Source organism: Schistocerca nitens, chromosome 4 (genome assembly GCF_023898315.1).
Source record: "Schistocerca nitens isolate TAMUIC-IGC-003100 chromosome 4, iqSchNite1.1, whole genome shotgun sequence".
Taxonomy (NCBI): Eukaryota; Metazoa; Arthropoda; class Insecta; order Orthoptera; family Acrididae; genus Schistocerca; species Schistocerca nitens.
In genome coordinates, this window is record NC_064617.1 from 677,150,559 (window position 1) to 677,177,063 (window position 26,505).

Here is a 26,505-nt window from a genome sequence, read left to right on the forward strand (position 1 = left end):
AGTTTTAGTGTGTTCCGAAGAAGACGTGGTTGTTGTTGTTGTGGCCTTCAGTCCTGAGACTGGTTTGATGCCTGAGACTGGTTTGATGCAGCTCTCCATGCTACTCTATCCTGTGCAACCTGCTTCATCTCCCAGTACCTACTGCAACCTACATCCTTTTGAATCTGCTTAGTGTATTCATCTCTTGGTCTCCCTGTACGATTTTTACCCTCCACGCTGCCCTCCAATACTAAATTGGTGATCCCTCGATGTCTCAGAACATGTCCTGCCAACCAATCCCTTCTTCTAGTCAAGTTGTGCCACAAACTTCTCTTCTCCCCAATTCTATTCAATACCTCCTCATTAGTTATGTGACCTACCCATCTAATCTTCAGCATTCTTCTGTAGCACAACATTTTGAAAGCTTCTATTCTCTTCTTGTCCGAACTACTTATCGTCCATGTTTCACTTCCATACATGGCTACACTCCATACAAATACTCTCAGAAATGACTTACTGATACTTAAATCTATATTCGATGTTAACAAATTTCTCTTCTTCAGAAACGCCTTCCGTGCCATTGCCAGTCTACATTTTATATCCTCTCTGCTTCGACCATCATCAGTTATTTTGCTCCCCAAATAGCAAAACTCCTTTACTACTTTAAGTGTCTCATTTCCTAATCTAATTCCCTCAGCATCACCCGACTTAATTCGACTAAATTACAATGTCATCGGCAAACCTCAAAGTTTTTATTACTTCTCCATGGATTTTAATACCTACTCCGAATTTTTCTTTTGTTTCCTTCACTGCTTGCTCAATATAAAGATTGAATAACATCGGAAGGCGTGGTTATCCGTACCGAAATCCAGGTCACCATCCTGTTTCTATTTGCAATCGAGGCGGATTCTTTATTATGTTACTTATAATACGTCTTGATTGCAAAACTTTGTTTTATTCACATCATGTGACGCAGCATGTGAAAGTTGCTGGATTTGGTTTGGTTACTCCTGTAACTGAAATTCCAGATCTGAAGATGGTTCTGGATGAACGGAAACCGGTCATATGAATAAAACAAAATTTTGCAATCAAGACGGATTATAAGTAACATTATACAATCACTGATTGCTGCTATCCCATCAGACACTATGTCTGTTTTTGCAAAGGATTCTTTATTAACCATTAAATTATTCACGATTGCTGACGCACTGCAATGTTAAAAGTTTTCCGAAAGGAAGAACGTTTCGTACGTCACAAGCAGAAAGCAAGACGCCTTACTGTCGTTGTGTTCAGTAGAAGCCCATGTCATACCTTGCACCCCATAAATATATTCTGTTTCCATACTCCAGCACATTGAATGACTCGAGAACGAATCTTTATTGGCACGATTTCTTGCAATTAAATGAGGGAAACGTGATACAGGTGGTTAAAGAATTTTCATATTTAGTTATTTTCGCGTTCTAGCTTACGTGTTACGAGAGCAAGGCATTTTAAGGCAACAACCCAATGCAGATTCATGAAAACGTGCCGTTCTTCTTAGGATTTAATATACTTAAATGTGAATGAAATTTCGGCCATGAAATCTATAGAAAATTGTAACATAAAATATTAGGTCGCTGAAGCTGAGTTTCAGAACAGCGAGATGTTTGTGGAGCCACGTTATGGAAGCGAGGATGGGTCGGTAGTGTGTCCTCCTATAAGTTTTTATTATTATTTTTGAGTTTTCTAAAAGGTTTTGAGGGTTTTCTATGAAATTAATAGAAATATTTCATTTATTATTTGGTGTTACGTAAACGTCTTTCAGGTGTGAGTTTGTTCGATTTGGTGACCTTTTATTACATAATGTCCCTACTGAGTGAACATGTATATTTTGTTTTTTCTTATTACACTTTCACGGATATTGGAGCTTTTATTTAGATGTACCACAGATAGAACAATATGACAAGATGGGAAATGTGTGTTTTAATAGAGCTAAAGTTGGAATTCTACGCGCGTCCATTTTCATGAACAAACCCTATGGTGGTTTCCGAGCTGACAACCGCCGCTGGAGAGCGCTGAGAGAGCAAAAGTACATCAACCACCTAGTGCCGTGTGCTGAAGGCCCTATGTCTGGTGACATGGATATCCCACCTGCGTGAACGTTTACGTTGCTGCCTAGTACCGTGTGCCCATGACTTTAGTTTTAGTCCAGAAGGAACAAGCGATAAACAAAGACTCTTTCGGATAAGTAGATTTAAATCGTCACAGATATAGCTCCTCTTGCGGCAACTAGATGAGATTCTCTGGTATATTGTTTCGTACGAAAATGCAATTTGTTAGTTACATATACCATAGACCTTACTCATATTTATTTCTCAACATAGTCGACCTAGCGACAAACACATTTCTCCGAACGAGAGACCAGACTGTTGATACCGTCATTGTAGACCCTTATACTGTGTTGGCGCAGTCATAACCTTCGTGACTATCATAGTAAAGTCCTCGAAGGTGTTATATGTAGTTCTGGCAACAGATGAAAATGAGATGTCTGGAAGATGGTCGATGAAAGTGAACCCAAGGAGTTGGATTGTTGCAGATGTCGCAGCGCTCGCTTATGGTCTGGCACTCTCAAGGAATGAGAGGGTCGACGAAGTCTTCGGATTCGACACTCAATTGCAGCACGCTGTTTCTCACACACCGAAATACTTAAGTTACACACCGCCATTTCATATGCTATAGATGTGGGACCTCCCTAGCGGCAAATACACTGAAGCGCCAAAGAAACTGGTATAGACATGCGTATTCAAATACAGAGATATGTAAAGGGACACAATATGGCGCTGCGGTCGGCAATACCTACATAAGACAACAAGTGTCTGGCGCAGTTGTTAGATCGGTTACTGCTGGCAGGCTATTAAGATTTAAGTGAGTCTGGACCTGATGTTATAGTCAGCGCACGACCGATGGGACACAGCATCTCCGAGGTAGCGATGAAGCGGGGATTTTCCCGTACGACCATTTCAGGAGTGTACCGTGAATATCAGGAATCCGGTAAACATCAGATCTCGCCATCGCTGCTGCAGGAAATAGATCCTGCAAGGACGGGACCAACGACGACTGAAGAGATTCCTTCACCGTGCCAGAAGTGCAATCCTTCCGCAAACTGCTGCAGATTTGAGTGCTGGGCCAGCAGCAAGTGCAAGTGTCAACGTGCGAACCGTTCGACAAAACATCATCGATATGAGCTTTCGGAGCCGAAGACCCACTCGTGTACCCTTGATGACTGCACGAGACAAAGCTTTAGCCTCGTCTCGGCCCGTCAACAGCGACATTGGACTGTTGATGACTGGAAACATGTTGCCTGGTCGGACAAATCTCGTTTCAGATTGTATCGAGAGGATGAATGTGTACGAGTATGGAGACAACTCATGAATCCATGGATCCTGCATGTCAGCAGGGGACTGTTGAAGCTGATGGAGGCTCTGTAACGGTGTGGGGCGTGTGCAGTTGGAGTGTTATGGGACTTCTTATAAGTCTAGATACGACTGACAGGTGACACGTACGTAAGCATCCTGTCTGATCACCTAAATGTCAATTGTGCATTCCGACGGACTTGGGCAATTCCACCAGGACAATGCGACTCCTCATACGTGCAAAATAGCTATTGAGTGGCCCCAGGAACACTCTTCTGAGTTTAAACATGTCCGCTGGCGACCAAGTTCCCCAGACATGGACATTATTGAGCATATCTGAGGTGCCTTGCAACGTGCTGCTCAGAAGAGATCTCCACCCCCTCGTACTCTTACGGATTTATGGACAGCTCTGCGGGATTCATGGTGTCAATTCCCTCCGTCACTACTTCAGACGTTAGTTGAGTCCATGCCACGTCTTGTTGTGGCACTTCTCCGTGCTCGTGGGGGCGCTACATGATGTTAGGCAGGTGTACCAGTTTCTTTAGCTCTTCATTGTATGTAGACATGAAGAATGTTAATAATGTTTGTTTTATTAACAAGCTTTAAGATTTACCGCGTAAAAAGTTCAGAGACATTAATTTCAGCACGGGCTCACATAAAGATGAAGGTAGTATCTCGCGTACAAGAAGCAAAATGATAGTGCACTGCACGAGCTGCCATTTGTACTCAGAGATGATTAATGTGAAAAGGCTTCCGATGGGATTATAGCCATACGACGGGAATTAGCAGACTTTGAACGCGGAATGGTACATTCCATTTCGTAAATCGTTAGGCAATTCAAGATTAAGAAATCCACGGCGTCAAGAGAGTGCTAAGAATACCAAATTTCACGCTTTACGTCTCACAACGTACAAAGCAGTGACCGAAGGCCATCGCTTTACTACCGAGAGCAGCGGCATTTGCTTAGAGTTGTCAGTGCTAAAGATCAAGCAACACTACGTGAAATAACATCAGAAATTAGTCTGGGACGTACGACGGAAGTATCCGTTAGAACAGTCGGGCGAGATTTGACATTAATTGGGTGTGGTAGAAGATGGCCGATGCGAGTGCTTTTGCAAACAGCACGACGTCGCCTGCAGCCAGTCTCTGAGGCTCGTGACCGTTTCGTTTGGATCCTAGGCGATTGGAAAACCGTGGCCTGGTCAGATGAGATGAGTCCTGATTTCAGCTGGTAAGAGCTGACGCTAAGTTTCAAGTGTGGTGCAGGCTCCACGAAGCTGTGGATCCAGGCTGTCAACAACGCACTGTACAAGGTGGTGGTGGCTAAATAATGTTGTGGGCTCTGTTTACATGGCTACTTGGAGACCATTAGCAGCTATTCATGAACTTCATGTGCCCAAACAACACTAGAATTTTTATGGATGACAATGTACCATGTACAGTGGCTGGTTATTCTAGAATTGAGAACAGCTGTGTATGTTGAAATGACAAGTTTAATGTCGCAAATTTTAGTACAAAAATTAAAGCTTTTACACAGTTTTCAGCTCGACAACATAAAAAACAGCGCAATGGATAACACATCTCGCCAACATCAAAAAGTGAGATAATCCTATACGCTACACTATTAAATATTAACTCTCTGAAAGAACATTAATCCTAAGCACAATAACATGAAAGTTAAATTGGAAGTTTCTTTACAAAATTGCTCCTACACATATGTTATGATGTTGGTCAGTACTACGAAAATCGTCCGATTCCGGTGCAAAGTTCAGTACTATTTAGGATGACAATGAAGTCTATGGTGGATGGTTAGTTATGTGACAAATCTGAGTGCAAGATTACCCAAGGCCGCTCGAGTTTACAGTGGACACAAGCTGGTGAACCAATAAAGTTTACGCCTCTGCACGCGGTATTTACTTTAAGCTGCAATAATCTGCCGACTGCCAGGCCGCTCTCTCCCACTGAAATTCCAATAAAACTAATCAGGCCTTTGCTAAACTTTCCAGCAGAAACTTTCCCTATGTTTCTTGTTATGCGAGAAAACACGCAATCATCCCAAGTCTTTGTGAGTGGCGATATACACACGCTCATGGTTGGAGCAGCGTGCATATTGTAGTGCCCTCTCAGTTCGTACAAGAACAGTTAACTAATTTGGCTTGTTCATTTCTCCACAGTTGGAGCTAAACGTTGCTACAGTTAATTTCTAGCTGGATTGCAGCGGCTGCGAACGCAGTCTTCACACAAATTTCTCCTCTGCGTCGTACAGAGTGTTAAGCTCTCCGTTCTGCACTTGACACCAGTTCAGAGAAGAGTCCCTGAAAATTTCTCTCTTGTCCTACTCATTTCAGAACTTCCTACACCACTTGGGTTAATTCGTTCTTCATGTCACGGCCTTTTTTCGAACAATAGGAGCGTTCCCCTTATTTTGTGGAAACTCTCTCTAACAATCACAATGTCCCTTCTATCAAACTGCGTCGAAACTTCAGTATTTTCTTCCTTCCTAGTACGTTTCCGCCAATCGGACTTTTTGTGCCCATTCTAGGCGTCTAAAGTACATTGACCTTTCCAAATGTCTCGCTTGCTGGACACGTGATCGAAATGCGTTTTATTTGAGTACTGCTGGAATTCCGAAACGTCACTTTTTAAAGCTTTTTCTCTGTCCCTTGTGCAAACGTGCCGCTACACGTGGTGCTCCCTCCTGAATCACCTGGTTGGAGTCATTGACCTCCCTCCTGCCACCCCTTTAAGTGGTCTCCATCGTAACTCTTGCACCGTGCCTTCGCTATGCTGTTGTCTGCCTGGCTTTTCAAATTAAAAACGACTTGCGTTGCCTGTTCCACAATCCACTCAAAGACATTGTAACTTCCCCGGAGAATTTTCTAAAGACATATAATTTAACTTCCCCGGAGAATTTTGTAAATGACAATACTTAAATGTTAATGGGAATAGAACCAAGTGTAACCTTCCCGCAAAAATATGAAAATGAAAAGAATTGAATGAGAATTGCAAATAGTGCCAAATGTTAGCTTCCCACAGTAATAAAAGTCAATGATAATAAAAATGTGCAAAAATGTTAAGTCCCCACAAAATTAACGTTAAGATCAACCTGATAAATTTTATAAGGTCATCTGCGCTGACCTTTGGCCCTGTGCAATAATCAACCTGATAAATTGATTCTGGGGGGAAAAGCAAAGGAAATATTGTTTCAATTGTAATGATTATTTTCTTAAAAGATTGTTTTGAGAACAAAGTTATTATTGGGGCAATTCTTGAACAAATTAATTACAGTTAACATACTTTACATTATCAGATGTGCGCAATGCTGCTTCCATTACCTTATTTAAAATATACCACGTCCCGAACCTTGACCAGAGACCCATGTCGACGCCCGCCGACTCGTCACACACAACTCCGACTGTCTCGTGCGCGCTTCTAGCACTGACTGAACTACATGCTCTCGCGACTCGCTACGTACAACAACTGCCCTCACGCGCGGTCAAGCGCAGACTAGCAACGATAAATAACTCTCTGGTCAGAGATTCTGTCATGCCTCGCCATCGCTGCTACTGAATACATACGTGTTTCATAACCCTCCACTGGCGGGGGGGGGGGGGGGGGGGGGGGGCAAAAATTTGGCAGCGGTGGTGAGTCATTTGGACTTGCCATGAGCAACAAATTTTTTCTTAACTAATTAACTTTTAGAATCACAGAATATTCAGATGTAGAACATGAATTAAATGTGGTGCACATGCACCGAGTACAAAACATTTCAGACAATGACAAAATGTGAGTACAAAACAAATGACGTAAGTGCACACGCACTGAAAAACTCTTCAGCATTTTCACAACAAATAAACATAATGGCTAAAAATCATGTTGATAAGCGACATAAGTGCACATGTACTACGGTTCAGCAAATCGAAAAAAAAAAGTATAGGCCATGAATATAAATGATGTTAGCAAAAAAATGATTTTCGTTATGTTACAAGAATTAGGATAGGAAAGGGAAGGATTGCATCATGGTTGTAGCACTTTAGGTTGCATGCAGCTGCACTGAAAGTCCATATCTTTCCACAGAAGTACAACACCAAGTGAGACAATTTGAATTTCTTTTCCCAGAAGTATTTATCAGCGTAGCCAATACACTGAAATGTAGTAATATTCCATGTTCTCATTTTGGCAGTACATTATGTACACCAAACAGTGGGACCATAATAACGTCTCCATCGCTCACGGTGGTGGACAGCATGTCGTGTCAACACCACGCTCTTACAAGGCACACCAACGTGCCAATTAGTGCAAAAACCAAATATAGTGCTCCATGATCAGGAGGATGTACAGGACAAATGGATATTGCAGTAATTCAGGGTAGTGAGGTCAGAAGGTGAAGGACATTAAGTCACATACTAGTCTTCATTAGGAATTACATTAGTAGTTTGCGGCATTCATAGCCCAGTTATTGAACATTTCTGTACCATGTATGTAGTATTACAGAAAAATGTTCATAAATTGTTTTACATACAATATTTTCACCCATTCTCTAATTACAAATCATCAGAAGTCATTACTTAAAACAGGAGGTAGTCAATAATGTTGATACTCTTATCATTGGTCATCCCAATACAGTCATCATTTCTCAGTTACAAAGCATTATTAATTAGTAGCATTCATTTTCCAGTTACAAAACATTATTAATTAATCATTTGTCATTTCAATATAGTAATAATCAGTAGCCTTCTTTTCCTAGTTACAAAGCATTATTAAATAATCGCATTCTTTTCCCAGTTACAAAGCATAATGAATAGCATTCATTTTCTAGTTACAAAGCATAATTAGTAGCATTCTTTTCCTATTTACAAAGCATTATTAAATAATCGCATTCTTTTCCAAGTTACAAAGCATAATGAATAGCATTCATTTTCTAGTTACAAAGCATAATTAGTAGCATTCTTTTCCTAGTTACAAAGCATTAAATAATCGCATTCTTTTCCACGTTACAAAGCATAATGAATAGCATTCATTTTCTAGTTACAAAGCATAATTAGTAGCATTCTTTTCCTATTTACAAAGCATTATTAAATAATCGCATTCTTTTCCCAGTTACAAAGCATTGGTCATCTCAATACAGTAATTAGTAGTATTTTCCTAGTTACAAAGCATTATTAGTAGTTCTTTCTAGTTACAAAGCATTGGTCATCTCTATACAGTAATTAATAGTATTTATTTTTCAGGTAACATAATATTCCTAGCTGATCAGCATTACTCAGAACTCTCTTAAACTGGTATCATTATTTGGGACTGGTAATACATTTTTTTGTTAGCAATTCATTGCGTTGGGTAATTATAGGGGAAAGCAAGAGAAAAAAATTTGCTTCTGGGTTGTTGGTGTAAATGAAAATGTGTAACGTCATTTGTCATAAGTCAGCTGTGGCAAGATTATGAAACAAGTAGAGTATATGTAATCACATTCATAGATGACATAGATTTAATGAACAACTGCTTATAGCACATTAATTTCATAAATAATTTCTCCTGCGAAAATATACAAAAAATTGATTATTAAGCTGAAAGAAGAAATGCATTTTATGCTGAAAAGTAGTGAACTTCGAATTAACAGGTAGTGAAATGTGTTCCATAGCTGTCCTTTCCAAAACCTTCCGTCATTATACTATGCAATATAACACCTGCTGTCAAAGCAAACTGCAACAAATACTTAAATAACTATATAGCATAAATACATAACTTGAACAATATCCTCATCTGTAAAAAAAGAAAACTTCATTATCCATCACTTTATTACTTATATTATCATAACTCCATTATTATCATCACCTGTAAAAAAAAACTTCATTATCCATAGTAGCATATTCTTCATCATTATTCATCAGCATTCATTATCATCTGCAAAAAAATAATCACTTCATTACTCATTACACAACTATTCCTTATCTCTAGCATATTTCATCACTAAAACTAAGATGTGTAGTTCTGTCTGACAGCCTGCATAAATCGCTTCGTATTCTGAAAGAAAAAATTAGTTAAGACTGCTATTTTACGATGTGTATAGTATATTCTTGTTAATGCTTATTAATTCTGATCCATTTACTCTTCCTCATAAGGTTTTTGCATCTTCTTTCGTTTATTCCGTAGGTAAAATTCCCATTTCTGTTTAATTTATTTCCTTTACACGTTATTTCTTTCTGAAAATGATGGACGAAGATTAATGTCGTGCATTTACATCATATACTCACTAAATAATGACTGGTTTATGGTAACATAATTAAGCATACAGCATAACATGACAGAAAACGTAATATGTCAAAGACATTGACAGTGTTCAGATGCAAAAATGTACACAGAATATCACAATGCAGCAGCAAAAAATGTAAAACAGTCACGGTGTTGAGATATCATAGGGCAAAATGTCAAAGTCATCTGGTGTGTGTTATATCTTAACCATTTCATAGTGCACACAAACAAAACATGAAACAATCGTACATACAAAAAAAAATGGAAAATGTGCACGGTCTGCTGTGTAACGACAAGAAGAGCGACCTGCTAACCTTACCTTGTCTGGCACTTGCCAAGAAAAAATACGACAGTCATCAGTAAGTAGTCATGTGAATATAATTGCATAAGTGATCATAAAATTAGCAAAATGGCATTATAGCATGTTAAATCATAAAGTGTCTTCATTCAATAAAAGGTTTGATGTTTGACCAATGGTGGTTGCCTTTGGATTTTCTGGTTCTCAAAGTTTCGACGTGTACAACATTGGGGTGAGGAATGCTGCAAATCCGATATGGACCTGCGTACAGAAGTTCAAATTTACTGCACCTACCTTTTATTCTGCTGGATAAATAGTGTGTACGTACTAAAATCTTCTGTCCAATGTGAAAGTCTCGGCGTGTACAAACCTGTTTTTGCTGTCTTCTCCGGCGCTCTGCGGCACGTTTGATGTTGTTCAGTGCAATGTCAATTATTTCGTGGTGTCGTAGTCGACGAGATGTAGGAAAATTTACTAATTCTGTAATTTTGTTTGGTGGTTCAACGTTTTTCAGTATAACAGACGGAGATAGCATAGTAGATTCATTTGGTATGGAATTAATTACATCTTGGAATGAGAATATGTGTGTGTCCCAATCAATATGTCTTTTGTGGCAGTATATCCTACACAGTTTACCAATTTCTTTCATTAATCGTTCACAAGGGTTCGAAGAAGCAGTGTACCTGGATATATAGATCGGAGAAATGTTTCTAGCTCGTAACATGCGTGTCCATATAGCAGAACGAAATTGTGATCCATTATCGGAAATTACTCTCATCACATGCCCTACGTGAAATAGAAAATGTTTTACAAATGCTTTCGAAACGGTTTTAGCAGTAGCTTTGCGTAACGGAGTGAAAGTAATAAATTTTGAAGTGAGTTCGACAGCGACAAGGATGTAGCAAAAACCTCTGTTAGTTCTCGGAATTGGACCAAAAATGTCTACTGCGGCCATATGTCTTAATTTAACAGGTACAATGGGATATAATGGAGGAATATGTGAAGTGGTGTCTGACTTAGCTTTCTGGCAAATTTTACATGACGCTAAAACTCGTCGTATACGTTTCTCCATGTTGGTAAAATAACAGTTCTGTCTCAGTATAGGAAAACATTTTCTGGCTCCGTAATGTGCGTAACTTAAATGAGTATACCATATTAATTTGTTAACCAGTTCGTCAGGAATGCATAATAACCAATTGTTGCTGTCAGGATGAGAGCGGCGAAACAGAATGTCATTGCGTACAGTGTAGTGGTTTCTAATCGTAACATTATTCTTATCTTGCCAAAGGTGTTTAATTTCTTTCCACACGTTGTCTTTATTTTGCTCTTTTGCTATGTCCTGTAATGACGATGAAATAAAATTTTCCAATGCAACTTGCTGAATGTACATGACGCTGAAATTTGCTTTGCAGAAGTTGGATGCGACGTCTTGTTGATTGTTGCTGAGAGAACGGGATAGTGCGTCTGCTACAACATTTTGTGTGCCGGGAATGTGAACTATTGTAAAATTAAATTCCTGTAAATAAAGCTTCCATCTACTTAATCTGTCGTGTGTGAATTTAGCTGAAAGTAAGAATCGTATAGCTCTATGGTCTGTGTAGACGGTGGTATGTCTGCCATAAAGAAAATGTCTAAATCTCGTGAAAGCCCATACAACACATAATGTTTCCAGTTCTGTAACGGAGTAATTTCGTTCAGCAGGTGACAGAATGCGACTTGCAAATGCGATGTTTTTAATTACTGTACAACCATATTCTTCAATTTCCTGAAAAATATGTACGCCTAAAGCGGTGTTAGAACTGTCGGTGGCAATGGAAAAATTTCTGGTAAGATCTGCGTGTGATAAAAGTGGTGCATTCAACAAAGCATGTTTCAAATAACATTCTCATGAACAAGATTCCGCGTGTCAAAGGTATTGCTTGCGTTACTGGAAGATGCGACCTGTACAGTATCTAGTCAAATTCTATCTGACGCGCTATTATTTTCAGGAGGATGTTGCGGCATTTCCACTATTTGTACTGTTCTGTTATTTCTTCCTGACGTATTACGTTCGGGATGATATCTATTGTCTGGTTCATTCATGATAATGTTGTTGCGGATGTTCTTGCTGTTGATGAGACCGACTGTTATTATACGTACGCTGAAAATTGTGCTAATTATTTTTACGTCTGTCGTGATAGTCATTCCTATACGGTGCATTGCGATAGGAATTAAAATACTGTGTTTTCTGTACGTAGTTGTTTCCTTGCTGCCGTGCGTTACTATTTGTTGGAGCTGAGACTATACATGCACGCGGCGAAACTTTAAAGCTTGGTTGACCTTGTAGACTGCATTGTTGGTTACGTATGCTAAGCGGCTGACTTTCATGCTGTTGTGGTGAAAAACATTTATTGTTACCAAAATGTGGTTGCGACTGCTGAAAATTTTGTACATACTAATGATTAAAATTTTATCTGTTACTGAAATTACGGCGGCAGTTGTCTTTACGGGAGTGCCTAAAGAGAACTGTCACTTTCAGTATAACTTGTCACATCGGGTTTTCATTACATGTTTCTTAATTCTAGATAGGGAAATAGTTAAAGAGCTGTTCTGATAGATATAAAGGATAGTAGAAGAGAAGGCAGCAGTGCAGAAAACTAAAGATGAAACAGCACTATTACAGCTCGGGGCCCTATACACGCTACGGCACATATTCATTAAAGCGTAATGAATCCCCTGAGGTCTATTACGCGCTGCAAATAAATTTTAGCTTTTGTGTTATAGGCAATGGCGGTAAAAATGTGGTTCAAATGGCTCTGAGCACTATGGGACTCAACTGCTGAGGTCATTAGTCCCCTAGAACTTAGAACTAGTTAAACCTAACTAACCTAAGGACATCACAAACATCCATGCCCGAGGCAGGATTCGAACCTGCGACCGTAGCGGTCTTGCGGTTCCAGACTGCAGCGCCTTTAACCGCACGGCCACTTCGGCCGGCAATGGCGGTAAAAATTCAGAAATAAATTGCTGTATCCAATCTAGTGGGAGAATCTGTGTCCTGTCATTTTTAAATACTTTAAATTTTCTCACTGACAGAAAAGGTTTGTAATCAAAATTATCATCTCTGTATGATGGAACAGGTTCATGATTGTAAGAGAATCTATTTTTATGTGTCTGTTCGGAATCTAAGTCGTGTACTCTCTGTAGATTACCCAAATTATACGCGCTGCGTGAGTCTGACAAATGTTCGCAAAGTGGCGTCTGCTGTGATGTGTTATTAACTGAAATACTTTTCATCTCTGTTACTTCTTTCTGTAAACTTGACAATTTTCTATGCAACGTGTTATTAGACGAATCGATCTCATTAATTGTCTGCTGTAGATTTTGAAATTCAGGTGTTTGATTAAATGAAATCGGTGCAGTATCGTCTGATTTGCTCTCATTATTACTTTCAATAACGTCAATACGACTGGCAAATTCATCACATTTTTCAGTCAGTATTTTTGCCTGATCATCGTTTTTACTGTCAGAAGCATTAATCTGTTTTTGCAATTTACGTGTAGTTTCGTTCAGTTTTTTAACGTCAGCTTTGATGACATTGCAATCCTGTGTTAGTTCTAATTGTTCGAATCTGTCTGTCACTGTCTGAATATCTGCTGTGTGTGTATCTGTTTTTGATTTAATATCAGAAATTTCATCACGTAATTCTATGTTCAACTGTTTGATGGTATTAATTTCGTCGGACACTGTAGCAATATTATTGTCTACGTATGTCTTTGCTTTCGCGAACAATTTACGTTTGTCTTCGTGTCTCTGTGTTGTGATTGTTTCCATTACTTGTCGTTTTACTTTATTTTGATCCTGTATGAATTTGTGGAAACGCGTATCACTGTTTTGTATGTGAAGACTAAAACGTTCGTCAATTTGAGTGTTCTGTTGGTCGAATTTCGCGTCAATCTTTTCATCCATTGTGCGCGAAAGTTCTGCTGTCATTGCTTTAAACTCGTCGCGTAATTGTGTAGCTTTTTCAGAGCATTGTTTACCGACTGCGCTAATTTCCTCTCTAAGTGTTTCTGTTGTAGCTGTTTGCATTTCCCTTAATTCCTGAGCAACAGACCTAATTTCTTCGCTACTTTTTCTTGAACAAGCCTCAATTTCCTCGCACAACTGTTCCTTAGTATCATGACATTGCGCAGCAACGTCTCTAATTTGTTCACTAAGCTGTCTGGAATTGTTGTCTAATTTTTTATTTAACTGTCTGGAATTGTTGTCTAATTTTTCATTAAGCTGTCTGGAATTGTTGTCTAATTTTTCATTAAGGTTGTCTTGTTTTTCGTTGTGTTATTTGACCTGTTCACTAAGTTGTTTGTTTGATTCAAGAATTTGTAACAATAATGCCGTCGTTTGATCCAAGCCAAAATTAGCATTTCTATTTTCTGTGCTGTTTAATACTGGATATGGAATTGTCTCGCTTTCTGTAACCATTTGGTTATTCTGAGATTTACAAAAAGGTTTGCCAGTCAAATGTACACTGTCAGTCACTATTTCGGAATTAAATGAATCCGTCGTACTTTCAGTACACTGTCCATTTTCATTAGAAAAATTTGTCTGTACGTTACTTGAATTTTCCAAACCGGGTGTGTTAAGTTGGGCAGCGCTCATTACAATAGAGCGCCCCGCGTCATCAATTGTCGTCAAATTAACAGAGGAGACAATTGAGTTCGTTTGTTCATCATTAAGATAAAAATCATCATTAGTGGTTGGAACGCACTGATTGTTAGTGAACGCAGGATTGTCATCATTACACTGCGTGTCACAAGTACTATCGGTGAAGTTGTTTAAATCTGTAATTTCATTAATAATACCTCGCGATACACTATTCAGAGTCTTTCGCGGCATTTTTACAATAGTCACAATTAATCACAAATGAAATAACCATAATGCAAAAAGCAACAAACACAAATACAACAGAGAAACGAATTGCCGATGATCTGAGGAAAGAAAGACATAAAATTAGTAAAAGCGTTGCGCCAAATGCTAATTATATTAAGTAAATAAGAGCAAATATCTGACTACTTTTCAGAAGATTCTCAACGAAATACGATCCTGGACCGGATGTCGCCAAGTGTAACCTCCCCGCAAAAATGAAAGATAATTTTTAAATGTGAATATTCATTCTGCCAAGTGTAACTTCCCCGGAGAATTTTCTAAAGACATATAATTTAACTTCCCCGGAGAATTTTGTAAATGACAATACTTAAATGTTAATGGGAATAGAACCAAGTGTAACCTTCCCGCAAAAATATGAAAATGAAAAGAATTGAATAAGAATTGCAAATAGTGCCAAATGTTAGCTTCCCACAGTAATAAAAGTCAATGATAATAAAAATGTGCAAAAATGTTAAGTCCCCACAAAATTAACGTTAAGATCAACCTGATAAATTTTATAAGGTCATCTGCGCTGACCTTTGGCCCTGTGCAATAATCAACCTGATAAATTGATTCTGGGGGGAAAAGCAAAGGAAATATTGTTTCAATTGTAATGATTATTTTCTTAAAAGATTGTTTTGAGAACAAAGTTATTATTGGGGCAATTCTTGAACAAATTAATTACAGTTAACATACTTTACATTATCAGATGTGAGCAATGCTGCTTCATTACCTTATTTAAAATATACCTCGTCCCGAACCTTGACCAGAGACCTATGTCGACTCCCGCCGACTCGTCACACACAACTCCGACTGTCTCGTGCGCGCTACTAGCACTGACTGAACTACATGCTCTCGCGACTCGCTACGTACAACAACTGCCCTCACGCGCGGTCAAGCGCAGACTAGCAACGATAAATAACTCTCTGGTCAGAGATTCTGTCATGCCTCGCCATCGCTGCTACTGAATACATACGTGTTTCAACATGCATTATATAGGAATGGTGTGTTAATTATTATCAATTGACTGTCATCCACCTTTTGCATTACATACTGACAGGCAAATGTTCTCATAACCGCCGAATTACGTTAGGCGTCATATTCACCTTCTCGTTGCGATGTATAAAGCTCTCATGTAAGGTGTGAATCTGACCATTTATTCTGCCACCTTACAACCAAGTCACCGCACCACAATTGTTTGCGACTGATTTGAAAAACGTTCTGAAGAATTCGAGTGAATGATCTGGCCAGCCATCAAACATTTATGGAACATAATAGAGAGGTAAACTGTGCACAAAATCCAGCACTGGCAATACTTACGGAATTCTGGATGGCTATAGAGGCACCATGGCTCAGTATTTCTCCATGGGACTTTCAACTACTTGTTGAGAACATGCCATTTCGAGTTGTTGTACTATGTTCGACAAAAGAAGTTCCGACACGATCTTAGGATGTATCCCATGACTTTTGTCATCTCAATATGTACTTTGGAGGAGTCTTTAAGGTGAAATATCTTTTTTAGATGAGGTTCCAGGCTTGCAACCATCTTTCAGGTGAATGATTTCAGACGAAATATCGTTCGAAGATGTCGACACCATCTGCGATCAAGCCGAAACCCTCATGTAATACTCGCTGAGCCGTGAAAACTTTAAGAATCACATCTCGAATTTACATTTCAAGACATTTTCTGCTGTTTGTTTAATTCTACATTGCCAAACAGTTGTATAGCTTCCTATTCTGCCCCTTTCTCTTAGATTCATGAAATTTGAATGATGTTAATCTTTCCTTCTAGTGTTGTAAGTATCTCTGTTGCTGTCAAAGTCAGATGGATTGTTGATAACCTATTTCATAAAGTGGAACAGGAATAATTTCGCTGACTTTTTGCCGACTTCAGTGTAATTTGTGCCAAAATCAGCTCTATTTTGCTGTCAAATTCTGTTATTTTCTGTCAGTATCGGTGTTATTTTTTACCGAATTCGGCGTAATTTTTTACCAAATTCGGTATCATTTTTTTCTAAATTTGGAAATTTGGTGTTATTTTTGTAAACTGGGTGTCATTGTCTGCTAAATTTTTTGCAAGTTTCTCTGTTTTTGATAATTTCAGCGTTTTTTTACGAATTTCAGAGTTTCTTGCCTCTCTAAGTGTTTTTTTTGCATATTACGTGTTTTTCCAAAATTCTGTGCTATTTTTAATGTCATGTCATAGTCCGTTATGCGGAAAATTAACTGCCTTTTTAAGATTATACGTGAACTTCAACTTTGAAGGAAAAAATGCAAAATTCAATTTCTGTATTCAATGATCATCTGTTACGAACGTTGATAAACTGTCGTCAATACGGAAAAATGACAAATTTCATGATATTTCGTAAAAATCGACGATTTAGTCTTTTTTAGCTAAACGACGCCTGTCGTAGCGGATGACTAAGAATCAGTTTTCTGTCAAGCATTGCAGCGAAGCGTGTGGTTTTACGCAGATTCTATTGGTGCGCGCTTCTTCCGTACGTTATATTACTCGCTAATTTTTTCCATTTCATATAGTTTTAATGCATTTAGTGAAAAATAAACACTTGCCGGACGTGTTTACGCACTGCATTGCCACTGATTTAAAAAGCACTCTGCGAAAGGCTCTACGTAATTTCGTGGAACAGTCAGTGGTTACTGCCTGTAGTGGGGTAGATTGAGTAGGGACTCGTCTGCTCGCTCTTCAGACTACAGTCACATCATAATAGATGCACGTGTTCTTCTTGTCTACATTTTGGTATCACATATATGTATGTAACATATGTTCTCGTCTTTCAGTGTGAGGAACGCAAAATATGTCTCGTCGAGAAGAGCCGCGTATATGCGATTATTACGGACCGTTACTGCCACAGCTTCCCCATCGCTTTCCTGACGCAGTTAATCTGCCCTCTGCATCCCCAGGATTCGCGCCATGCGAGGATTAAGCCACACCTAGTAAAATTAAGGTACGGTAACAATAAAATGTCAAATTCTCTGTAGATGTAATACTACACTCCATAATAAGCTTCAAGCGTAATGTGGGAGATGGAGCAGCTGAAAACATGGGATATTTTGTGTGTGCGTAAAACACGTATAATGCGAAAATGTACTGTCAAAATTTCACCGCATTAACAAATACTGAAACCGTAGAAGGCAATACATAGTTCAGTCGTCTGGTAATCTCTCAGCCCCTTCAGTACCAGAGTTCGAGGAATCCATCTCAGGTATGGAGCTGTCAGTCGCTATATTTTTGTGGGGAAAGGGAACAAGAAACTACGATTTATTGGCAGAACACTACAAAATGTAACCTGTCTGCTAAAGATGCTGTTTGCACTACACTTGTCCACCTTCTTCTGGAGTATTTTTGTGCGGTGTGGGGCCGGCCGCGGTGGTCTCGCGGTTCTAGGCGCGCAGTCCGGAGCCGTGCGACTGCTACGGTCGCAGGTTCGAATCCTGCCTGGGGCATGGATGTGTGTGATGTCCTTAGGTTAGTTAGGTTTAAGTAGTTCTAAGTTCTGGGGGACTGATAACCACAGCAGTTGAGTCCCATAGTGCTCAGAGCCATTTTTGCGGTGTGAGATCCGCATCAGATAGATTTGACGGAGAACATCGATGCAGTTCAAAGAAGGACAGCTCATTCCGTGTTTTCCCGAAACAAGCGAGAGAGCGCCACGGAGAAGATACATGAACTGGGGTGGCAGTCTTTTAATAAAAGACGTTTTTCACTACGATAGGACCTTCTCACGAAATTTCATCACCAACTTTCTCCTCACAGTGTGAAAATATTTTGTTGGCTGCCACCTACATAAGAAAAAATGATCATCCAAATAAATCGAGAGAAATCAGAGCTCGCCCGGAAAAATGTAAGTGTTCATTTTCCATTCAGACTTTTCGACGGTGGAGCGGTGGAGCAGTAGCTTAAAGGTGGTTCGATGAACCATCTGCCAGGTGGTTAATTGTGAACTGCAGGGTAATCATGTAGACGTAGATGTAGATGTAGCCATTCAACGACAGCATCCTGGAAAGCAACCAGTTCCTGTACATGCACCTTCGATGACATAGCACTTTTCACAAAATCGTAACATTTTCCTGGCATACACGATTAATTGAGAGTTGTTTTTGAAATCTGCCGTATCTCCAGCGATAGATCTTACTTAAAATACACTCCTGGAAATGGAAAAAAGAACACATTGACACCGGTGTGTCAGACCCACCATACTTGCTCCGGACACTGCGAGAGGGCTGTACAAGCAATGATCACACGCACGGCACAGCGGACACACCAGGAACCGCGGTGTTGGCCGTCGAATGGCGCTAGCTGCGCAGCATTTGTGCACCGCCGCCGTCAGTGTCAGCCAGTTTGCCGTGGCATACGGAGCTCCATCGCAGTCTTTAACACTGGTAGCATGCCGCGACAGCGTGGACGTGAACCGTATGTGCAGTTGACGGACTTTGAGCGAGGGCGTATAGTGGGCATGCGGGTGGCCGGGTGGACGTACCGCCGAATTGCTCAACTCGTGGGGCGTGAGGTCTCCACAGTACATCGATGTTGTCGCCAGTGGTCGGCGGAAGGTGCACGTGCCCGTCGACCTGGGACCGGACCGCAGCGACGCACGGATGCACGCCAAGACCGTAGGATCCTACGCAGTGCCGTAGGGGACCGCACCGCCACTTCCCAGCAAATTAGGGACACTGTTGCTCCTGGGGTATCGGCGAGGACCATTCGCAACCGTCTCCATGAAGCTGGGCTACGGTCCCGCACACCGTTAGGCCGTCTTCCGCTCACGCCCCAACATCGTGCAGCCCGCCTCCAGTGGTGTCGCGACAGGCGTGAATGGAGGGACGAATGGAGACGTGTCGTCTTCAGCGATGAGAGTCGCTTCTGCCTTGGTGCCAATGATGGTCGTATGCGTGTTTGGCGCCGTGCAGGTGAGCGCCACAATCAGGACTGCATACGACCGAGCACACAGGGCCAACACCCGGCATCATGGTGTGGGGAGCAATCTCCTACACTGGCCGTACATCACTGGTGATCGTCGAGGGGACACTGAATAGTGCACGGTACATCCAAACCGTCATCGAACCCATCGTTCTACCATTCCTAGACCGGCAAGGGAACTTGCTGTTCCAACAGGACAATGCACATCCGCATGCATCCCGTGCCACCCAACGTGCTCTAGAAGGTGTAAGTCAACTACCCTGGCCAGCAAGATCTCCGGATCTGTCCCCCATTGAGCATGTTTGGGACAGGATGAAGCGTCGTCTCACGCGGTCTGCACGTCCAGCACGAACGCTGGTCCAACTGAGGCGCCAGGTGGAAATGGCATGGCAAGCCGTTTCACAGGACTACATCCAGCATCTCTACGATCATCTCCATGGGAGAATAGCAGCCTGCATTGCTGCGAAAGGTGGATATACACTGTACTAGTGCCGACATTGTGCATGCTCTGTTGCCTGTGTCTATGTGCCTGTGGTTCTGTCAGTGTGATCATGTGATGTATCTGACCCCAGGAATGTGTCAATAAAGTTTCCCCTTCCTGGGACAATGAATTCACGGTGTTCTTATTTCAATTTCCAGGAGAGTATTTTTGAATACATCTAGCGCATCAGACGCCAGGAAGGCATCTGGCCCAGACGGTATTCCCGTAAGATTATATGTTGACTATGCTACAAATGTAGCACCGTTCTTATCCATCATTTATCAGAGATCATTGGAACAGAGGAAAGTTCTACGGGACTGGAAGATGCTCCAGGTCATAGCAATAAATAAAAAGGGTAGAAAATCGGATGCACATAATTACCGACCAATTTCACTGACATCGATTTGTTGTAGAATTATGAAACATAATGACCTTTCTAGACTCTGAGAATCTCATCTGCAGAAACCAGCACGGTTTTAGGAAACAGCGGTCATGCGAGACACAGCTGGCCCTCTTTGTCCATGATATACCGGTACAACAGGCTCTAGATACCGGCTCCCAGGTTGATGCCATATTTCTCGACTTTTGAAAGGCGTTTGACTCAGTTCCGCACTGTCGCTTGCTGCAAAAAGTGCGCGCTTACGATCTATCCGATGATATATGCGGTTGGATAGAAATTTTTCTAACAGACAGAGAGCAGTATGTGTCCTGAATGGGGTGACTTCAACAGAAACAAGCGTAACTTGAGATGCCACAGGGCAGCGTAATTGGTCCGCTGCTTTTTACGATTTACATAAACGATCTGGTTGATGGTATTGACAGCGGCATTAAACTGTTTGCCGATGATGCTGTAGTCTGCAGGAAAGTAGTATCACACGAAAGTTGTGAACAAATCAATGAGGATTTGCAGAAAATAAATGTTAGTAAGTGTAACCTATTGCGTATAACAAGGCGAAAACCCCATTAATGTACGAATACAAAATAAATGCCCAGTCTTTGGAAGCGGTAACATCCGTCAAGTATGTTGGTGTGACTATTCGAAATGATCTCAAATGGAATGAACAGATTACACAAGTAACGGGCACGGTGAACTCTACATTGCGGTTTATTGGTAGAATCCTGAAGCGATGCAGTCCTTCAACAAAGGAAATTGCTTACCATACGTTAGTTCGTCCAGTCTTAGAGTATTGTTCGTCTGTATGGGACCCTTACCAGTTGGGTCTCATTGAAGAGATTGAAAAGGTCCAAAGAAGAGCGGCAAGATTCGTGACTGGTTCATTTAGCCATCATGAGAGCGTTACAGACCTCATAGAAAGTTTGAAGTGGGGTACACTTGCAGATAGGCGACGCGCTAAACGGAAGGGGTTGCTCACTAAATTCCGAAATCCGATCTTCGCCGAGGATGTAGAGCATATATCATTACCACCAACTTTCAAATCGCGCAATGATCACCATTCAAAGATAAGTGAAATTAGAGCTCGTACTGAGGCGTTCAGACAGTCGTTTTTCCCTCGTGCGTTCGGCGAGTGGAACAGAAAGGGGGGGGGGGGGGGATATGAATTTGGCGCGAATTGTGCCCTCCGCCACACACCACACACTGCTTGGTGGCTAGCGGAGTATATATGTAGATGTAGATGGTTCTCACTGGTGTTTAACGGTCTTCCTCGCATATGTTTGACTACACAACAATAAAAAACAAGCAACATCACACATTTTCACAACGCATGCGAATGACAAGACATCTTGAGTACGACTGGTGGGAAAGAGAAAGCTACTGTCAAATAGTATCTGAAATGAGAACTAGAAGAGGTAAACATTTCACACGGTGATTGGTAAGAATAATTTAGATTTTCAGTGATTTGGCGCGCGCCATTGTGATATTCACGGTAAAATAACGACAAACTAACTAATACACGTGTAGGGTCAATTTCCAGTGGCGTCGGTGGTGTGACGAGAAGTCACTGAGTGTGCTGAGGAGGCTATCAGCCACAATCTTGTCACATCGGCATGTAAATGATATTATGTTCGTTGACATTGGCTTCTAATAAGTTCTCAGAACAATAATTTGGTCACCGTGAACAAATCAATGAGGATTTGCAGAAAATAAATGTTAGTAAGTGTAACCTATTGCGTATAACAAGGCGAAAACCCCATTAATGTACGAATACAAAATAAATGCCCAGTCTTTGGAAGCGGTATCATCCGTCAAGTATGTTGGTGTGACTATTCGAAATGATCTCAAATGTAATGAACAGATTACACAAGTAACGGGCAAGGTCACCCCCGCCGGCCGAGCGGTTCTAGGCGCTACGGTCTGGAACCGTGCGACCGTTACGGTCACAGGTTCGAATCCTGCCTCGTGCATGGATGTGTGTGATGTCCTTAGTTAGGTTTAAGTAGTTCTGAGTTCTAGGGGACTGATGACTTTGTTAATTATATTCCTCATCGTTCTGCAGTTTTCCAACAACTGTCAAACTTCTCCCATTACACACTGCGATTCGTATAACAGCGTCTTCATGGGCAGAACCCAATCAGATATTCTAACAGCAGACTAATAGTCTCGGTTTATTTGCTGAGGGCCGGCGGGGGTGGCCGAGCGGTTCTAGGCGCTACGGTCTGGAACCGTGCGACCGTTATGGTCACAGGTTCGAATCCTGCCTCGGGCATGGATGTGTGTGATGTCCTTAGTTAGGTTTAAGTAGTTCTGAGTTCTAGGGGACTGATGACCTCAGATGTTAAGTCCCATAGTGCTCAGAGCCATTTGAACCATTTTTTTATTTGCTGAGGAAGTGATCCTAATGAGCAGGTTTTAGTAGACGGTCAGTTCTGTGTATACACGTTTTGTGTCTTAAATGCAGTGATCTCCATTGTCTTTTGCATCTTCATTCCACTGAACTGCACTGATTTCCCTGACGCTACACAACAGAGGTGGTTTTCTACGACAAGATCGTTAGGGAATGATTCGACAGAATCGAATTAGCGACATTTTGGTTACTATTAAGAAATTATAAGCTCTAAGATATGTGAAACTTTTAGACTCAAATAATTCTTGATAAAATATAATTTCGAAACAGTAGATTTTGATTCATTTACGTAATAGTAGGAGCTACCTCTAACGTACCAGATGTAAAACCACAGGACAAAAGAATACACAGTCTTGTACTATGTCGCTGTACTTCATTTATTTATTCAAATTTATGTAGTATTGATTAAGTTTACATTGTACGAGTTCTGGCAGGTTATGTTACTAGGCGGACGTGGTGAAAAGTAATGCCTTTGAATTTCTTTATTTGAAAGCCGTTAAAGCTTTTAAGTAAAACAAACGTTATGAATATTCAACGTCATTGTTCTTCACGTCTATACGTTTGCACCCTTCTGCCGCTAGAGGGCTCCGAATTGTAGCGTGTATTATGGTGGTGTGTAACTATGCGGGTAATTTTCGAAATCGAACAGCTCGTCCGCACATGGAGCACCTTCTCCTTCAGTATGACAGTACCAGAGTACACATTAGTGATACACCATCGGCGAGAATCCGACACATAGGATTCACTGTCATCGATCATCCTTCGTACAGTCCCGACTTGCACCCAATGCGACACTTTTCTGTTTCAAAACTCAAAGGACGCCATCGAAGACTTCACTTCGACAACGATGAAGCGGTGCAAATAGAGTGAAGGTTGTGGCTCCATCAACAAACATTCTACTGTGACAGTATCAACAAAGTGGTCTCTCATTGGGTGAAGTGTGTTTCTCGCCAGAACGGAGAATGGTGCACATAGTTTGTTTCTACGCACGTCCCCATATTTCCCATGTTGTAACGTAGAAGTAACACCAAGTCAAGTGGGAGACACTGGATAACGCTGCCCTATAAGTCCTGATCTCTATCCAAGCTACTACCGCGCCTTCGGTCCCATGAGAAAGTCCTTGAAGGGTCGAAACTTCCTGTCGGATGAGAATGTGCAGCAGGTCGTGGTGTTTAAGCAAACGGATCTCTTAAAACCGGTGCGTCGCTGGGCTGATTGCCTCAGCGCTCACAGAAATTTTGCCTGATTGATGTTTTGATTCTGGACTGTACAAGCTTTGAGTGAAAATATTTTGATCGTCCCGTATGTTACCTGTATGTGACATAAAGCTAATCATGCAGTTATTGTTTAAGTGATCATTTCTTAGTCATTATTAAAGCTGAGGAATCATATAGCAAAGCATCAAAAGATGTCCATAAAGCCTGAGAATTATTACGCTGCATCCTTCTACCTAGAACCCATTACAGTGATGATGGAGGAAGAAGGTAAAGGAAGTCCTGTAATTTGTAAATATCGGGTGATCAAAAAGTCAGTATAAATTTGAAAACTGAATAAATCACGGAATAATGTAGATGGAGAGGTACAAATTGACACACATGCTTGGAATGACATGGGCTTTTATTAGAACCAAAAAAATACAAAAGTTCAAAAAATATCCGACAGATGGCGCTTCATCTGATCAGAATAGCAATAATCAGCATAACAAAGTAAGACAAAGCAAAGGAGATGTTCTTTATAGGAAATGCTCAATATGTCCACCATCATTCCTCAACAATAGCTGAAGTCGAGGAATAGTGTTGTGAACAGCGCTGTAAAGCATGTCCGGAGTTATGGTGAGGCATTGGCGTCGGATGTTGTCTTTCAGCATCCCTAGAGATGTCGGTCGATCACGATGCACTTGCGACGTCAGGTAACCCCAAAGCCAATAATGGAACGGATTGAGGTCTGGGGACCTGGGAGGCCAAGCATGACGAAAGTGGCTGCTGAGCACACGCTCATCACCAAACGACGGGCGAAAGAGATTTTTCACGCGTCCAGCAATATGGGGTGGAGCGCCATCCTGCATAAACATCGTACGTTCCAGCAGGTGTTTATCAGCCAGGCTGGGGATGATGCGATTCTGTAACATATCGGCGTACCTCTCGCCCGTCACGGTAGCAGTTACAAAACTAGAATCACGCATTTCCTCGAAGAAAAAAGGCCCGATAACGGTAGATGTGGTAAATCCAACCCATACCGTGACTTTCTCGTCGTGCAGTGTAGTTTCCACGACAGTTCTAGGATTTTCGGTAGCCCAAATTCTGCTTTTTTAGGGCGTTGACAGACCATCGGAGCGTGAAATGAGCTTCGTCGGTCCACAACACGTTACTCTACCAATCGTCATCTTCCGCCATCTTTTGAAACGCCCACACCGCAAACTCCGCAAATGCCCTCCGCTTCACTAAATCGCCAGGTAACAGTTCATGATGCCGATGGATTTTGTACGGATAGCATCGGAAGGTACGCGAAGTGCCAACCCAACAGTAGTGTATGGAAATCCGGTGTGACGTGAGACTGCACGAACGCTGACTTTCCGGTGCATAGACGAACCCGCTACAGTCTCCATTTCTTCCTGAATTGTCTCTGCAGCATTACGCCTTGTGCTCGGTCGGCCACTATGGGGTCTATCGTCTAAACAATCCGTGGCTTCGAACTTCGAAATCATTCTCGCCACAGCTGCATTTGTCAACGGACCTTTACCCGTTCGAATCCCCTTCCTATGGCGATAGGATCGTAGCGCTGAAGTAGCACATTCCCCATTCTGATAATACAGCTTCACTAAAAGCGCCTTTTCAGGTAATGTCAACATGCTGCGACTGCTGGTGCATCTTATTCTCATTACAGCTCCTTTTATACGCGATTGTCATGCGCAGTCACTGACGTTTTGCTGACCAGCGCCATCTGTCGGACATTTTGTGAACTTTGTTTTTTTTTTGGTTCTAATAAAACCCCATGTCATTCCAAGCATGTGTGTCAATTTTTTCTCTCTACCTACATTATTCCGTGGTTCATTAAGTTTTCAAATTTATACTGACTTTTTGATCGCCGGTACTTTTGTGTTCTGTGTTACACGACCTGTTTTTCTTTTTGTTTTTTAAACAATCGCGTACGGTGTGTAAAATCATAATGCAAAGAGCCAGTCAATCAGAATGAGTAATCAACCCTGAGAAGTACGTTACATAACAGTATTAGTGATATTCAGTGGGGTAGCTGACTAATGTAACTTACTCTTTATCTACAATTTTTTTCGAATTTGCATGCCTTATATAAATGAAAGAAAGTTGAGAGCAGACTGGGACGAAAGGACATACCTTTGAAGTCATGTAGGTCACCACCCTTGGAGCATTTCTCAGAAGTGAATGCCGGGGGGCATGCAGATCAATGGGTTACAGGCCACTGGACGGTCCTTTATATTG

The 26,505-nt window shown here is 41.2% G+C and overlaps 1 long non-coding RNA gene across 1 annotated transcript in view; it reads left to right on the plus strand.

Moving 5' to 3' along the window:
• Window positions 1–26,505, plus strand: part of LOC126253681 (uncharacterized) — a 143,451-nt gene that overhangs the window by 437 nt on the left and 116,509 nt on the right. The gene's annotated exons all lie outside the window — the stretch shown is intronic.